Below are 18,285 nucleotides of genomic sequence, written 5' to 3' on the forward strand. Positions count from 1 at the left end.
CAACTTGCCCCTCTTCCTGAATCGAATCACTCCTTTCCAAGGAGAGACCTTCAGGAGAACGAAGTCGCCGACCTGAAATTCAAGCTCGGATCGGCGCCTGTCTGCATAACTCTTCTGTCGGCTCTGGGCGGTCAATAACCTCTGTCTAACTTGCTGAATCTGCTCTGTTGTCTGAAGCACGATCTCTGTGCTGCCCATCACTCTCTGTCCCACCTCTCCCCAGCAAATGGGGGTCCGACACCTCCTACCATACAACAGCTCAAAAGGTGGCATACCAATGCTCGAATGATGGTTGTTGTTGTAGGAAAACTCTGATAAGGGTAAATATGCATCCCAGCTACCCCCGAAGTCTAACACACACGCTCGAAGCATGTCCTCCAGCGTCTGAATCGTCCGCTCGTTCTGACCGTCTGTCTGGGGATGGTATGCGGTACTAAAATGCAATTTAGTACCCAGCTCCTCATGGAATTTCTTCCAGAACCTGGAAGTGAAGCGCACATCACGGTCTGAAACAATCGAGATCGGCACTCCATGCCGAGATACCACTTCTCTCACATATATCTCCGCCAACTTCTCCGCTGAAGAACTCTCGCTGATGGCAAGGAAGTGTGCACTCTTCGTCAACCTATCCACAATCACCCAAATTGCGTCGACTCCCCTAGCAGTCCTCGGCAATTTGGTGATGAAATCCATAGTGATCTGTTCCCACTTCCACTCGGGGATCTCCAATGGCTGTAACTTGCCATGCGGTCTCTGGTGCTCGGCCTTAACCCTACGGCAGGTCAAGCACCTCTCAACGAACCATGCCACGTCCCTCTTCATACAGGGCCACCAATACTCTTTCCTCAAATCCAAATACATCTTCGTAGCACCGGGATGGATCGAGAATTTCGATCTATGAGCCTCTTCCATCAAAGTAATACGCGTACCGCCCACGAGCGGTACCCAAATCCGACCCTGAAACGTCATAAGCCCTTGTCTATCCTTAACGAACTCTGAAATTAGCCCCACAACCCGCTCTTTCTTCTGCATCTCTGGTAGCACAGCCTCGGCCTGTGCCCCACGAATAGCATCCAATACCGGAGTCATCACAGTCAGTCTCAAGCATACATCTCGCAATGGAGTGCTCTCCGCCCTACGGCTCAATGCATCGGCTACCACATTAGCCTTGCCTGGGTGGTACAGGATCTCACAATCATAATCCTTGACCACATCCAACCACCTCCTCTGACGCATATTTAGGTTGGGCTGGTCCATCAAATACTTCAAACTCTTATGGTCCGTGTATATCGTACATCGAACCCCATACAAGTAGTGACACCAAATCTTGAGAGCGAACACTACTGCCCCCAACTCTAAATCATGTGTGGGATATCTCGCCTCATGAGGCTTCAGCTGCCTCGATGCATACGCTATCACATGACCCCTCTGCATCAACACTGCACCTAGTCCCGAAATCGATGCGTCGCAATATACTACAAAATCTTCCATCCCCTCCGGGAGAGCTAATACCGGGGCTTCGCACAACCTCTGGCGAAGTGTCTCAAAGGAGGTCTGCTGCTCGGGCCCCCATGAGAATGCAACACCCTTCCGGGTCAATCTGGTGAGCGGCACTGCGATCTTGGAGAAATCCTTAATGAATCTCCGATAATACCCTGCCAACCCAAGGAAGCTCCTGATCTTAGAGGGTGACTTCGGCACCTCCCAACTCATCACCGCCTCAACCTTGGCCGGATCGACCAATATCCCTTTCTGATTAACAACATGTCCCAGAAATTGGACCTCCCGCAACCAGAAGTCACATTTGGAGAACTTTGCATAAAGCTTCTCCGACCTCAATACCTCAAGGACCTCCCTCAAATGCTCCTCATGCTGCTCTCTAGATCTCGAATACACCAGAATGTCGTCGATAAATACAATCACTGACCGATCCAACATCGGTCTGCATACCCTGTTCATGAGATCCATGAACACAGCCGGGGCATTGGTGAGCCCGAAAGGCATCACCACAAACTCATAATGCCATATCACGTTCTAAACGCTGTCTTCTGGACATCCTCGTCCCGCACCCTCACCTGATGGTACCCTGACCTCAGATCGATCTTGGAAAACCAAGATGCTCCCTGCAACTGATTGAATAAATCATTGATCCTCGGCAACGGGTAACGGTTCTTGACCGTCAACTTGTTCAACTCCCGGTAATCAATGCACATCCGGTGTGAACCATCCTTCTTCTTGACGAACAAAATAGGTGCTCCCCATGGCGAGCTGCTCGGCCGAATGAATCCCTTCCCCAGCAACTCCTGGAGCTGCGAGGACAACTCTTGCATCTCTGGAGGTGCAAGACGATAAGGCACTTTAGCAATAGGTGCGGCCCCCGGAACTAGATCGATACCAAACTCTACTTGCCTCACAGGAGGTACTCCCGGCAGCTCCTCGGGGAAAACATCTGGAAACTCACGCACCACAGGGACCTCCTCAACTGACTTCGGTCTCTCGGAAACCTCCCGCGTATCCATCACATACGCCACAAAACCCTTACAGCCCTGCTGTAGACACTGCCTCGCCCTAGCGGCCGAACAAAAAGCTGATCCCGAACGGGTACCCTCACCGTACACCGAAAGAACTCCCCCACTATGGTCTCGCATAGTCACCAGCTGACGCTCACAATCGATGACAGCGCCGAATCGGCTCAACCAGTCCATGCCCACGATGACACAGACATCACCCATCGCAATAGGAATCAGGTCAATCGGGAATTCGACCCCGAAAATCTCTAACACGCATCCCCGGAGAACATCCGTGGCACAAATCACTCTCTCATCAGCTATAGAAACCCTCAGAGGCCGACTCAACGACTCACAACTAACTCTGATATGCTGACTAAAGGCTAAAGATACAAAGGATCTACTCGCACCCGAGTCAAATAACACTAAGGCAGGCACAGAGTTCACAAGGAAAGTACCTACGCATATAATAACATAAGCATAACGTCTCGACATTAAAAAATAAATACATGAATTACAGCATACCCGCCACAACATCGGGCGCAGCGCGGACCTCCTCCGCAGTCAGCTGAAAGGCTCTCCCCCGAGCCCTCGTGGCCTCGGCCTTCACCGGTCGAGTCGCAGTAGCTCCGGCAGCAGGTGCAGATCCCTGAAGAAGCTGAGGGCACTCGGCCTTCCTATGGCCTGTCTGGTTGTAATGAAAGCAAACAATAAACCCCTTGGGACACTCCCTAGCAATGTGCCCCTCCTTGCCACACTTGTAGCAAGCACCAGATCGACACGCCCCATCATGACCCTTGCCGCACTTTCCGCAAGTGCGGCCCTTCGAACCTCCTGTCCTCGAATCGGCGGACTTTATCCGCTTGGCTGCCGGCTGGGACTGAGCCGGTCGCCGGTCCACCCGCTGAGACTCGGCCTCCTCCCTGACCTGGGTCTCCAACTCGATCTCGCGCTTCCTGGCATTCGCCTGAAGCTCAGCAAAAGTATGGTAGGTGGAGTTTGACACAAACTCCCGGATATCCCTCCTCAACACTCCCAAGTACCGGCTCATCCGAGCCTGATCAGTGGACACCAGCTCGGGGCAAAACATCGCCCTCTCATGAAACTTCCGCGTGATCACCGCAACAGAATCAGTACCCTGCTTGAGGGTTAAGAACTCCTGAACCAATCGTTCCCTCTCTACCGGGGGAACGTACTCGTCTCTGAACATAGCAGTAAACCCCTCCCAAGTCACTGCTGTAATCTCTGCCAAAGTGAAGTTCGCCGTCACGAACTTCCACCAGTCCTTCGCTCCCAGACGGAGCTGGTTCAAAGCGAACCGTACCCTCAGGTGCTCCGGGCATGAACAAGTGTAGAAGCACCCCTCTATATCCGCGATCCACCTCATCGCAGCAATCGGATCCTGCGTCCCATCGAACTCTGGTGGCTTCGTGTTGCTGAACTCTCGGAACAGCAACGAGTCACCCCCCTGTGGCCTAGCAGCGGCCACAGCTGCGGTAGCTGCAGCGGTTGCAGCCTCAGTCAATGCGGCGTACCGCTCATCAAACGTCTCCATCAGGGTGGTCTTAATAGACCCAAACATCTCCGGGATCTCGGCCCGGATCGCCGCAGCTACCTCCTCGTGAATCATCTGACGAATCTCCTCGTCACTCGCACCGCTCGAACTCGCTCCGTGGCGTGGTCTAACCATGATGTCTCTGAAATACGACATAAAACTATCAGAGACTCCATCGAGTATAATCGCACTCGATAACGCAACCCTACTCAGTCTCCGATATCCAGGGATTCTTACTTGGGTCTCTCACTGACCCGGTGTCCTCGGTAGTACGGGCCCAATACTAACGACCACACCGCATCAGCATTCATCCCAAGTCTTCCTCCCCAAACCCCGGATAGTGAGTACTCTATTTCTGTTATGCACTATCTCCCCGCACACTAGCAAAGCATCTCATATCGGCAAACTTCCCTAGACTAAGGCATCACAAATCAGGCCACTCTAGTCCTATCATGAATACCTAGTCTTCTAGCATGCATAACAATTCATATCATATAATATTGTAAGGTATTTTGGAGATCTTTACCGTTCGGGCGCTGACTGATCGTACACACTGCTTCTTTCTTCCTTACCACAAAACCATTTACAAAAGTTTATGCCTTTATTTAAAAAGTTTTCCTCAAATCCTCGGTTTGAGTTCAGTTACTCCCGAAGGTGCACCCGAATCCCTCAAACCAAGGCTTTGATACCAATTGTAACAACTCAAATTTTCAAACAAATTTTTCATTTTAAAATAATAAAGTATTTCCATTCAAAACAAGGCATAAATAATTTAAGTGTCATGTCCAATACAAATTGTCTAAATCCCAAGATCATAAAAACATCCTTCAGTGTGTATCGATCACGCCGGCGCCTTCCCACGGTCCTCGCTAGTACCTGAAACACATACACAACAACTGTAAGCATAATGCTTAGTGAGTTCCCCAATATACAACTGACGCACATACGCCTTTCCAGGCCCTGACCTATCGGTCCATGTGTCTCAGGGGACTTCCGTCCCTGCTGGGTAAACCTTCCGGTCCTACCCACGCCGACCTTCCGGTCCATAACACAACATATTGCCTTCCGGCCCATAACATATTGCCTTCCGGCCCATAACATATTGCCTTCCGGCCCATAACATACATAGCATATATAACAAACAACTTACCACATATAGCATACATATCACACATCATACCTGACCTTCCGGTCACACAGTCAAACCCTTCCGGGTACAGTATAGTGAGAAGACTCACCTCGTGAATGCTGAAAGCTAGCAAATCCTGAAATCACTCGTGCACAATCCGACGAGCTACAACCTCCCTGGATGATGTATCCTCTGTGTCCCCAATCCTCAGAATGTGACTCCCTTCTTGCTCCTTTAGCCAATCCCTTCTCTTCCTTGCACAACCACTCTTCTATAATCAACAATGGCCTATAATCCTTGCTCCAGATGCACACAATCGATTTAGGGTTCTTCTCAGAAGGCTAAAATGAACAATGACGGCCAATGAGTCCTTTTTATACGTCCCAAACCTGAACGGTTAGGGTTTTCGCTAAACAGCGTAGACTCGCTGAGTCCATATCTGGACTCGTCGAGTCCAGTCGCGATCCTGCGACCAAGTCTGCGATCCTACTCGGCGAGTCTAGGCTCCAACTCGCCGAGTCCCCTCTTAAATCACCCCAAAAACATAATTTAATAGTACCTGAGATTCCGGGCTGTTACAAGCTAAATATATGGGGATTGATTATGTAAATCAATGACTCTTGTAATGTGGGCCTATGATCCATGATTAATTAGATGGGTTAAACCAATAAGTTAATCCATGGATAGTCCATGGAGGTTAAACCCATGGAGCATAAGAATGTGAAAAGTCATGGAGCATTAGGGTTTACAAAGTGTAACCATAGTATTTGCTACACTATAAATAGAACCCTCATGAGTGAAAATCGGTTACACCATCTTTTTGAGATAAGTAACTTATTCTCTTAAGCCTCCTCTTGCATATTGATGTTTGTGAACCATCAGAGGCATCACACTATAGGTGCTCAAGCTTTCAATGGTCAAGAACTCTACCCTACTCAAGAGGTAAGCATACAAACTTTGTTTTATATTATAAAGCTTCAATTGTATGCTATATAGGGTGAATGCTTTGGAAAAAAATGCATGTATAATTAGTGAAAACATATATCCAAAGCATTTAGGGTTGCATGTGCACCATAGGAGTGTTATAGTGCTCAAAACTCAACAGTGGTATCAGAGCCTATGATTGTTTTCTATTATATTTGATGCTCACTAATTTTTCAAAGCTGAAAAATTCGAATTCCTGGCCTCTGGCTGCTGAACTCGCCGAGTCCATGAACTTACTCGATGAGTCCAGTTCATGCACTCGTCGAGTAGCAGGCTCTGGTTGCAGAATTTTGAGTTTCTTGGCCTGCTTTGGGTTGGGAACACTACCACAAACTGTTTTGGATCATTAGAATTGTTTTTTATGATGTAGTAGTTCTTGTACTCATCCAACTACAAGATAATTGTAAAAGTTTTAAAATAATTGTTGTTTTACGTGATAAACAAAATTGCTTGAAAATTGTTGACTTGAAATTATCTTGTTTATGAGTTTAGTTAGATTATGAGTTATGTGATAATTTTAGTTGTTAGGAAATTGATCTAAATGAATTTTAATGACCTCCATAACTTGTCCTGAAGGTATAGAAAATGAAAAGCCTCATACATTAGAATGGCATTAAACTCATATGTTATGAAAATGAAAGGACAACTGTCAAATATTAAGATAATAGGTTAATTATTTGTTTTATTTCATATGAATTGTCTTGCTACATGAATTAGATTAGATCAATTGAATATTATATGATAACTTTTTGTTAGAATTGACCTAATTTTCTTTAATGAGTTCCATAACTTGTCCTCAAGTTATGGAACATGGAAAGTCTTTTCATAAATGTTTTAATGAACTCAATAACTTGTCCTCAATTATGGATTATTAAGAGTCATTTAATAAAACACACATTAAACTCATATGTTATGGATATAAAGAGTTTTGACAAGTTTCAAAACTTACCCTCAAGTTTTGGAATTTGTAAAGTCTTACTTTTGAAACATTTAAATTCCAAACCTTACAATTTTAAAAGTTTAAAATTCAACCCTTATACTTTATAATATTAAAAGTTAATACTTATATATATATATATATATATATATATATATATATATATATATATATATATATATATATATATATATATATGTATAAGACAAGTCAGTCTTACCGTTAGTAGACCTCATTTACGAAGCTGGTCTATAAGGGGGATATAAGGTTACTGCCTATAAAATGGTAGTTTAATGGGTGTTGTCACACCCCACTAAAGTGGAAACACGAGGCTTGATAGTATAAAGGGTTTCATAGCAAAAGTTAAAAGACAACACCGACCATTGTATTAAAAATCATTACAAATTTACAATGGGTTTGAACAACTTTTAAATGAAATTACAATGTAAATTGAAACACAAAACATGCGAATGCTCCTAAAAGGGAAGTGTCCCTAAGTGCCACTTACTCGATGATTCTTGAAAAAGCATGTAAAACGAGTGTCAGCTATAAAAATAGTTGGTGAGTACGCACAGATAAACAAAATAATATTAGTTCCATAAATTGAAATCAGAGTTTTGATAAAGGTTTCTTATAATAAAAGTATATTATTAAAATGAGTAAATAAGTTTGTAAAAACAAAGTTCTTTTTCATCATGAGAGATAAAATATGTTGCCCAAATGAGATGCAATGTTCATATTCTAATGGAAGATAAAGTTCGTTACTCAAACGAGTAAACAAGTTTCATTGCTAAAATGAGCAATCAATCTCGTTGCTACAAGGAGAAAACAATTTCATTGCTAAAACATGTGTATAAGTTTCCAGTAATAAAAGTTCATTGTTATAATGAGATACAAAGTTTATTGCTATAATAAGTATACAAGTTTTATTGCTAAAATAAGTATACTAGTTTCGTCGCTAACTTGAGAATACAAGTTTGGTATGTGCATAAAGATTCCATTCATGAGTTCACAACCCAAGTCTAAAGATCGAATCGTGCCCTATTGACCACTATGTGTATCGCAAACATAGTGTATAAAATGGTAAAATTCACTCAAGTGAATCGTGCGAGTGAGAAGTTGTCTACCTCCAGATAGCGCTATCCATAATAACCATAGGCTCAAAAGAGTTAATGAGTTGTGTCTAGAGATTCCAGGGACTTAACCGCGGTACTGGCCTCATGAATTAAAGTAACATACACATACATGCAAAATATAGCAACTTTGATACGAGTCAAAATAAATACAACAAACATAAATACTTTAGGACATGCTTGTCCACCCCAAAACATTTAAAAACCGAAATAGAGAGATCCGTGAATACTCACAATATGTATTGAGATGATGCAAATGGTGCCTTGAACTACGCTCCACTTGCACCACTATTGTTTTCCTACAATGATGTTACACACTAATGAGTCTCTAATTGAAATCTAATACTAGTATACTTACTACTATAATAGAATTATATCCAATAATGTGACAAAATTTAATATTGTTAAGTTACAAACATTTTTTTGTGAAAATTAAATATCAATGAATCAATTGTTATATAACAATTTAAGTGGAAAAATTCTCATTATTGAAATGTTAATATTTAACATTTTTAGAGGTGTTCCAATAATTAAATATTGAAAAATTAAATCAGTTTAGTTCTAAAATTTCCCAAACATTGTGTTTTAGTTTTAAAGGACGTCAAGGATGTTAAGATAATTTTTCTTGCATTTTTTGTATGTCTAGCTATTTTTCCCCAATTTTATTTTCTTGAATAACCATAAAATTATGAAAAATACTAAAAAGTTAATAAAAATTACCAAAATTCAGAGTTTGGTTCTAACTACATTAAAAGACTTTCAGATAAATTTTCATGGATTATAGATATGCATAATCATTTTTCTTATATTTAATTCTTTAAATAGATAAAAATTCATGAAAAATAGAAGTCAGTTAATATAGTTCCCAAAAATTTTATAATACCGCCTTTACACATAATTAAGCTTGTAAAAATATAAAAATAGTTTTTGAAACTGTTTAGCCCAACTTTATGATTTTTGTACATTTATTTTGATAAAAAAAGGAATAAATACAAAAAAGCTTCCAAAATTATCCAAATTTTTTTTATTAATGGTAATAAACATTATTAAGCTGGGAAAAATATAAAAATGGATTTCTAAACTGTTTAACCCAATTTTATGATTTTTGTGCATTTATTTAAATAAAAATGGTGATAAATAGAAAAGTGTTTCCAAAATTACAGAAACTTTTTTTAACACTTTTATCATACATACAAAAGCTGTGAAAAATATAAAACATACTTTTCAATTATTGTTGCTATTTTTCTTTGATTTATGCTCTTGAATAATCATTAAATGGTGAATAATTACTAAATAGTTAAAGTAAATTACCAAAAAAAATATATTAAACTCCATTTACAGTGTAAATAATATGGGAAAAATACCAATGATAATTTTGGAAACTTTTCATGAATTTTGGATGAGTAGAAATATTTTTCCCATTATTATTCTATTATAAATACAAAAATCCGGGAAAAATACGAATGCATTATGAAAAATTCTGAAAATATTTTTCTTAGTACTCCACAGTAGTTAGGATCTGTGAAGCATCGTATATAGCATTTTCACATTACTTAATGTGGTTTTATGATTTATTTGAATTAAACAAAAAGAAAATTCAAAACCATAGCAAACAGTAACAAAAATTGATTAAACTTACAAAGATGTCATCATTCACTTTAGTAGTCATCCACAAATTTACCTAGGATTTATAGACATTAGATGGTATTTTATATGAATTATTGCCCTATTTTCTTGCAATAACTATAATAATTCGAGAAAAAGGAATTATTTTCTGAAACGTTTTAGAACATCTCATTTAGTTGGTCGAATACTGGGAAAAATCGGATTTGATCAGAAAAGTTCTTTTAAATATTTATTTGGGAATAAATCCTTTATAAACCTACTTGAAAGCTTTCTAATAACATACTTTGATGATCAAGCCTCTAAGCTTGAAGATCATTACATGCATGTTGGTTTGAGGACCAATCATGTATTTGAAATGTTCAAAAATCGTTTTTGAAAGAAAACTTAGAGACCATATTTTCCACCAAAACTTGTAGAAAGGTGCATTTTCATGATCTTGACATAGGTTTAGGTCCTTGGATTTCACCATTTACAACATGCATGTTGTTTTTGGATGAAATCGCACCCCCATCATTATAAAAACCGTGAGTGTGTGTGTGTATGTTTATGTGTTCATGATCTTTCATTAGAATGGAGTAGAAGATGGAGAAAATGCAAGAAAACATGTAAAACTTGAAGGAATATGAAGGAAAATCGTGTTAAACCTTAATAAACACCACTAGATGATGAAGATTTGAGTATCTTGAGTGTTCTTGGACTTATTTTCGGGAGAAATTTTGTGGTTCGTAGGGGGAGGAAGAGAGAAAATGTATGTGAGAGTGTGAGAGAAATGAGAAACATGAGAGAAGAGTGTGGGAGTGAATAACTTGATTGAGTGTTTTTGGGAGGTGGAGGCCGAATTTAAGAGGTATTAGAGAGGGTTTTAGGAGGCTTTTTGTCACACCCCCAAACCAGAACGGCGGAAACGTTCGGGGGCGGAGGACGTCATATTCAATATCATAACAGTTTATAGATTGGAAAGTACACACCACCATATATAAAGGTTTTTAAAAAAAATGTTTACATCGTTGTATTCATTACACGTTCAAAAGATAAATGCATAAACATCTTTCAAAAGAACTAAATAATGCCAGCGCGTTATTCACCAAAAGTTGCTTTCCAAACCTGCTTAACGATTCCCTAAGAATACAAGTTATTTCAAAGAAAAAGTGTCAACAATTAAGTTGGTGAGTTCATAAGTGATTTAGAAACATTGAATGCCATTCCAAAAGCGAGTGTATATCTTCCAAGAAAATCCCATATTTCCTTATAAAAGTGTGAAATGCATGAGAATATTGGTATTGAAAAAAAACGTAGATAGTTGAAACAAGAAAATCCCTTATTTTCTTAATAGTTGTTTGTTTAATGTTCAAGGCTAACATTTTGAAGCAATTCACATGCTTTAGAAAAGTTTTAAACATAGATTTATATAATAAACCTATTAGAAGTTTTCAGCTTGTTAGATAATGAATAACCGTAGTAACTACTTATTCATTATTCAATAGTACTATAGTAGTTGTATATCCGATGAGTTTTATAACCATACTGAACATAATATGCCTGTAGCGACGTTCTTCAGGCGTCGTAGCGTTATGACAAACTGTCACCCCAAAAGACGGACTGTAGCTAACAGCCAGGGTGCGGGATCATCACTTCCCGTATAGATCTATACACATTTGACACGTTCTCCGAACGGGAGACTCTGGTTATAGACAGGACTTGTAGCGATACCTTTTATCTAAAAGGCAGTGTTTGAAGATATACACGTCTCATGGATTCTCAACTAAGTTTGTATTAAAGTGATAGTTTTGTATGCAAAGTTTATCCTTTTTCACAATGTTTGACCAACATAAGTCACAAGTTTTTAGAATATATGAAACGGTTTAACAACTAAAGATATTTTGGTGTTACTAAATACTTTGTATAAATCTATTGCATGCAAAGTATAGCAAGAGTTTCCGCATAATAGAACTAAATCACAAGTGATTCATTTGATAGAAACGAGTAAATGAGATTTTTACGAAATACACGATAATAACGGTATGTTTACTGGTATTCCTCCCCTTAAAAGAGTATAAAAGCATTTAAAATGTATTTAAAGAGTGTTCGAAGGGGATATGAACTCACTTGATAGTTTGAAGATAGCGAGATGGAAAACCGGACAGAGTTTCGTCTCGGGAAACGGATTTTCCTCGGGATTCTTGGGAATCTCGGGAGTAAAATCGACCCTCGGGACTTGAGCAAAAAGACCAGAGCTTCGGGTTTGAACGGGCACGGAAAACGAGGCAAGATTGTGAGAGAGAGGAGAGAAATGAGCATTTTTCTCGGAAGCCCTCGCATTCTATTTATAGGAAGGCTGAACCGCCTCGGTACACGGGGCGTACGCTCGTACGCAGTGCGTACGCGTACGTCATGCATGACCGAAGCCTCGACTGCCTCGGCTTTCGGATGGGACGGGTCAGTGGGGAGGCGGGTCGGATGGGACGGCGGGTCGGATGGGACAGCGGGTCGGACGGGCGGGTCGGACGGGTCGGAAGCCTCGGATAGGGCGACGTGGACGTTCCGAGGCCAAGTCTCTCGGGTACGCAGGGCGTAAAGGGGTACACAGCGCGTACCTCGGATGAGGACGCTGACTCCTCTTCGGATAAGGTCCGAATTTTGATTTAAATAAATATATAATTTATTTAATAAACTTCAAAAATTCATATCTTCTTCATACGAACTGCGTTTTTGATGGTCTTTATATCCATGCGTAGGTGAGACTACGCTCTACAACTTTCGTTTAGACTCCGTCGGCAGATTCCGAAATTATTTTTTTATTATTTATATTAAACTCATCGTGTTTAAGGAATTTCTTTGAAAATTCATAACTTCTTTATCTGATGTCGGTTTTTGCCAGACTTTTTACCGCTGAAATACCATTGTCGAGACCTTCGATTCTCGTTTAGGTCACTCCGGCCAAAAGTCGCTCGATCTCCGATTCGAGTTTTTAGCTGTCTACTGCTATATTCGGATCTTGGAAAAATCATAACTTCCTCATACGAAGTCAGATTTGGACGTTCTTTTTGTGTACGCTCACGGTTTAATGTTATATATAACTTTCATTTAGATACCCAAGGCTAAATGCTATCGTATTGAAACTTTGCGTTTTCCGTTTAATCGGTGTTGTCGGTTTTGTCGGAAATCTTAGAATGGTCATAACTTCTTCGTCATAATTCGGATTTTAGTGTTCTTTATATATTTGGAAACCTTAAGACGATATCTACTACATAGTGTACTCCAATCAGAGCTTTTGAATAATTCATTTATCGATGATATTCCTATTACATTCCGAAGAGGTTACAAGACTCGATTTATAATCCCCGGAAATAACGGGTTGTTACATCATCCCCCTGTTAGAGGGAATTTCGTCCCGAAATTAAATACAAGATAAAAGTTTTAGGGGCTGAGGAAGAGATGCGGATACTTCTGTAGCATTTGGTCTTCCCGTTCCCATGTGAATTCAGGTCCTCTCTTAGCATTCCATCGAACTTTTACTATTGGAATGCGACTCTGCTTAGTCCGTTTAACTTCCCTATCCATGATCTCGATGAGTTCTTCCACAAAGTTAAGATTTTTGTTTAACTCGATTTCATTGAGTGGAATTACAAGTGTTTCGTCGGACAAACACTTTTTCAGGTTCGATACGTGGAATACTGGATGCACTTTGTTAAGCTCGATTGGAAGTTGGAGTTTGTAGGCCACTGGACCAACTCTCGAAATGATTTCGAAGGGTCCAATGTACCTGGGATTTAGCTTTCCACGCTTCCCAAAGCGTATCACGCCCTTCCAGGGTGAGACCTTCAGTAGTACACGGTCGCCAATCTGGAATTCCAAGGGTTTACGTCTCCTGTCGGCATAGCTCTTTTGCCTATCCCTTGAGGACTTCAGTCGTTCTCGTATTTGCACGATCTTTTCGGTAGTTTCTATGATGATCTCCGGACCAGTGAGGGTGCTATTAGGGACTAGACCTTTTGCCAATTGTGTGTCGCCCACTTCCGTCCAGCACAGGGGTGATCTGCACTTACGGCCGTAAAGGGCTTCGAATGGAGCAGTCTTGATACTAGTATGGTAACTATTGTTATAAGAGAACTCGACCAAAGGCAAGTGAATATCCCATGCCTTACCAAAGTCGATTACACATGCTCGCAACATGTCTTCCAAGGTTTGGATCGTCCTCTCACTCTGTCCGTCAGTTTGAGGGTGGTATGTTGTACTTATGTCCAACCTTGTTCCCATGGATTTTTGCAATGATTGCCAAAATCTGGAAGTGAACCTGCTGTCTCTATCTAAGATGATGGACATCGGTACTCCATGAAGTCGTACGATCTCCCGGATATAGGTTCTTGATAGTTTTTCCATCCTATCGGTTTCCTTGATCGGTAAGAAATGGGCTGACTTGGTTAATCTGTCGACGATTACCCAAATAGTATCTTGGCCACTCTGAGTTTTGGGCAGTTTGGTTATGAAGTCCATGGAAATCTGCTCCCATTTCTACTCAGGTATTTCAGGTTGTTGGAGTAGACCTAAGGGTTTTTGGTGTTCTATTTTTATTTTGGCGCAAGTTAAACACTTGCTCACATAAGTAGCGATCTCCGCTTTCATGTTTGGCCACCAGTAGAGTTGCTTGAGATCTAGATACATCTTGTCTGACCCTTGGTGTACGGAGTATGGGGTCCTGTGTGCCTCACTCATAACTACCTCTCTGAATCCACCAAACTTGGGTGTCCAGATCCGGTTCATGAGGTAGCGTGCTCCGTCACTCTTGATTTCTAAGTTCTTGTCCATTCCCCTAAGGGCCTCACCTGCCACGTTTTCGGGTTTCAAGGCCTCTATTTGAGCTTCCTTGACTTGCGTTGACAGGTGCGAATGGATCGACATAGCTAATGACTTCACTCTTCGGCCAGAGTACTCCTTTCGACTAAGGGCATCGGCTACAACGTTTGCCTTTCCCGGATGATAGCGAATCTCACATTCGTAGTCGTTGAGCAATTCGACCCAACGTCGTTGTCTCATGTTTAATTCTTTCTGGTCGAAGATGTGTTGGAGGCTCTTGTGGTCTGTAAAGACAGTGCACTTGGTACCGTAAAGATAGTGCCTCCAGATTTTAAGAGCGAAGACCACTGCTCCAAGTTCTAAGTCTTGAGTGGTGTAATTGACCTCATGCGTTTTCAGTTGTCGTGAGGCATATGCAATAACCTTTCCCCTCTGCATTAGCACACAACCTAGCCCTTGCTTCGAAGCGTCGCAATACACCACAAAATCTTCGGTCCCTTCCGGAAGAGAAAGGATAGGTGCACTGCAAAGGGCTTGTTTCAAGGTTTGAAATGCAACATCTTGCTTTTCTCCCCAGTTGTAGGTCACACCTTTCTGGGTTAAAGCGGTAAGAGGCTTTGCGATGCTGGAGAAATTTTGGATGAACCTTCGATAGTAACCAGCAAGACCTAGAAATTGGCGAATTTCTGTTAGTGTAGTTGGTGCAGACCAGTTTTCGATAGCCTTGATTTTCGAGGGGTCCACGTGGATTCCTTCCTTGCTGACCACGTGACCGAGGAAGTCCACCTTTCTAATCCAAAACTCACATTTTGAGAATTTTGCATAAAGTCTCTCAGTCCGTAACGTCTTTAAGACTTGTCTCAGGTGCTGACTATGTTCTTCTTTATTCTTTGAATAAATGTGTCGTCTATGAATACTATCACAAATTTATCCAAGAATGGACGACATACCAGATTCATTAGATCCATGAATACGGCCGGGGCGTTGGTTAGTCCGAACGGCATCACTACGAACTCGTAATGTCCGTATCTCGTCCGGAAGGCCGTCTTGGTAACATCACTCTCTAGGACTCGCAGCTGGTGATATCCCGACCTCAGATCGATCTTGGAAAAGTAGTTGGCTCCTTGGAGTTGATCGAATAAGTCGTCGATTCGGGGTAGGGGCTATCGGTTCTTGATGGTAAGTTTGTTGAGTTCTCGGTAGTCGATGTACATCCTGAACGATCCATCTTTCTTTTTCACAAACAACACGGGTGCTCCCCAAGGTGAGAGGCTCGGCCTGATGAATCCTTTTCCAAGTAGTTCATTCAGTTGGCTGGATAGCTCCTGCATCTCTGTCGGGGCTAATCGATAGGGTGCTTTGGCTACTGGGGTAGCTCTGGGAATCAGATTGATTCTGAATTCGACTTGTCTTACGGGTGGTATCCCTGGAAGGTCCTCGGGAAACACGTCGGGAAAATCGCATACGTCGGGCACATCCTTGATGTCCCGGACTTCGCGTTTCACGTCTACAACATGCGCTAAAAATGCGTGACACTCCTTGCATAGGTACTTCTGAGCTTGGATACTTGAGATGATACTAAGAGTGGTACTAGGTTTGTCGCCCAAGACAAGGAAGGTTTCGCCGGTTGGCAAATTAAGGCGAACGGCCTTATTGTAACATAGAATGTCCGCACGATGTGAACTCAGCCAATCCATGCCAATGATGACATCGAAACTCTTAATCGAGACTGGCATGAGGTTGATTTGAAAGAGATTATCGTTTAGAGTTAGGGTGCAGTTTAAATATATCTCCTTAGTGCCTTCGGTTTTCCCGTTGGCCATTTCTACTATGAACGGGTCACTTAATGATTGTGGTATTGGTTTTAGCATGCTTTAAAAGTCGTGACTCACAAAACTCCTTTCCGCTCCACTATCAAACAAAATGCATGCATACGAGTTATCGAGAAGAAACGTACCCGTAACAACAGTAGGGTCCGCAATGGCTTCACCTTGTCCCATTGCGAAAGCTCGGCCCCTTCCACCGGTATTCCTGTTGTTTGCCTTCGGGCAGTCCCTGCGGTAGTGCCCTGTGTCTCCGCACTCAAAGCAGGCGCGGCTTATTCCGGTATTAGCAGTGGGGGTGGATTGTTGGGTTTGCTCCTTGCAATAGCGGGCTGTATGACCCTTCTTATTGCACCTGGTGCATTGAAGGTCACGGCAGAGACCGTGGTGGTGGAAGTTGCACTGGTTACATTTCGGTAGTTTTCCATTGTATGAGCTTGTGGGGGCAGAATTGGTAGGTACAGTAATAGCGTGGGTCGCTATCACTTGTTGTTTCTTGGGGTTCTCCTGGAGGGTTTGTCCCCTCCTCTTGTTCCAAGGCTTACTCTGGCCCTGAGCCTCCCTAGGTGGATTTGCGGCTGCTGTGATGGTACTCTGTTTCGCTCCGTGGTCGATGAGTCGTTGCGCCAGGCGTTTAGCGTTGTTGTAGGTGATAGGGTTGGAAGCTAGGACATGCCCTTGAATCTGGGGTGACAACCCCCAAATGTACCTTTCGACCTTCTTTGATTCTGGGTTGACCATGGTAGGGCACAAAGCAGCAAGATCGTTGAACCTAGCTGTGTAGGCGACTAGATCAGACCGAGTCATTTTCAAATTCCAGAGCTCCTGCTCAAGCTTTTGCACTTCACCCCTCGGGCAATATTCTTCCAGTAGTAGTACCTTCAGTTCTTCCCAACTCATGGAGCTAGCGACAGTGAGCGTCACTGAGTTCACATGGCTTTTCCACCAAGTGAGGGCTCGGTCTATGAAGGTGCAAGCAGCGAACTTAACCTTGTTTGTTTCTTGGCACGAGCAGATCTCGAAGACCGTTTCGGTCTTTTCAAACCATTGCATTAGTGCAATGACTCCTCCACTGCCATTAAAGGTCTTTGGTTTTGAGTTGGAGAACTCCTTGTAAGTACACTCCCTTACATGGCCCTGGCCGGTGCCACGATTGGGATGATTCGTGCTGCTTCCTGTACCTCCATTTGCATTGGAGTTTATTTGAGAGAGGGCTGCTACTACTGCTGCTGTGATAGCAGCCTGGACTATTGCCGGATCATAAGTTAGTGGTGAAGGTGGTGGTGGGGTTGCGTTGGTACGTGCTGATCTACGAGGAGGCATTGCGCTGCCAAAAGAAAAATGAGATATTATAAGTTTCAGTGGTTGCGAGTTGAATGATATTGAGTTAACTACCTTAAATAGATTAAGAATTTGGTTTGAGCAACACTGGGTTTTGAGCTTGATTCATTAATAACGTTTGAATGGATGCACTTATGAATTGAACGGACTACACATAATTAAAACAAGAAAGAGATATGCCCTATATATATTAAACATATAGTTGTGTTACATCCGAGTTTAGACAAAACTTTTTGACCTTTCTAAAGGTCTCCGATTACAGAAAGTTTTAAAGAAAAGAATATTCTTGTCCGAAGTCCTAATTTATAACAAAATTTGAAATCCTGGCAGGCACTATTTGCGACGTAGGTTGCGCTTGGAGCTTGACTCCGCATCTGATTGCTTCGATTCCATTAGGCGCCGATCAAAAGCGGCTTGTTGCTCCTTTAATTCGGCTAGGGCTGCAATCATCTGTGC

Source organism: Lactuca sativa, chromosome 5, assembly GCF_002870075.4.
Source record: "Lactuca sativa cultivar Salinas chromosome 5, Lsat_Salinas_v11, whole genome shotgun sequence".
Lineage (NCBI taxonomy): Eukaryota > Viridiplantae > Streptophyta > Magnoliopsida > Asterales > Asteraceae > Lactuca > Lactuca sativa.